Raw genomic sequence first — 937 nt, 5'->3', positions numbered from 1 at the left:
CTTAGAAGCTGGGCCGAGCCGAGCTGGATTCCCACCTCCAATATACACTCGCTCTGTGCCCTTGGGCCCAGCGCCTCCGTCTCTGAGTCTCAGATTCCTCTTCCGAGGGTTGTAGGGATAAAATGAGAGGATTCCAGTTAAGCACTTCTTCGAGCGAGCCAGGCCCGCAGTGGCAGTTCTCTCACGCCAACAGTTGAAGAAAAGGGCAGGGGTCGGTTTTCTCAGTGACCTGCGGTCCGTGTCCCTCAAGCCCCACCCCGCCAACTCGTGGGGAGCCTGAATGAAGGGCTGTATGGGAGCTGACGGCTTCAAAAGAGACAGTTCCAGAAGAAAAGAGGGCAACTTTAAGGTCTAGAGTTTTCCCTTGGAGTCTGTGGAATTCACATTGGGAGGGTTCCATTCCCAGCTTCTCGTATCAACTGGCTGATGCTGGGAAGGTTCTTAACCTTCCCTGAATCTTAATTTCCTCATAGGTAAAATGGAGATAATTTCTGATTTGCAAGGCTGTAATGATAATCGAATGAAATGGAGCCTGTGTGTGCATAACGTGCCTGACACGGAGTATAGATGCTGACCTGATCTCAGTTCCTCAGTTCCCTGTGCACTTTCCCAAATGGGAGGTGGGAGAAGATATGAAAGGCTTGAGTAGTTGGCCATTGTCTGTCTTTGGCGTCTCTGGGACCTTACTGCCAAGATATGATACCTTTGCTAGAAGTGTGGCCCTAATGCTCCCCTTTCTCAGTTCAGCCACCACCCAAATAACCTGTCTTCCCTGCTGCTGCTCTTCTCTACCTACTCCCAGAACATAGGTGACCTAGACAGTCTGGCAAGGGCAAAAAGAACTTATAGGAAGTTGAAGTTCCCATCACAGCCAGAAACTGGTATCTAGGACACCATCCCCTCCCACGCCTGCTGTCAGTACCACACCCACACATTT

This window comes from Suricata suricatta, chromosome 6 (assembly GCF_006229205.1).
Source record: "Suricata suricatta isolate VVHF042 chromosome 6, meerkat_22Aug2017_6uvM2_HiC, whole genome shotgun sequence".
NCBI lineage: Eukaryota > Metazoa > Chordata > Mammalia > Carnivora > Herpestidae > Suricata > Suricata suricatta.
The sequence above is the reverse complement of the archived record's forward strand: the minus strand, read 5'-3'. Positions refer to the sequence as shown.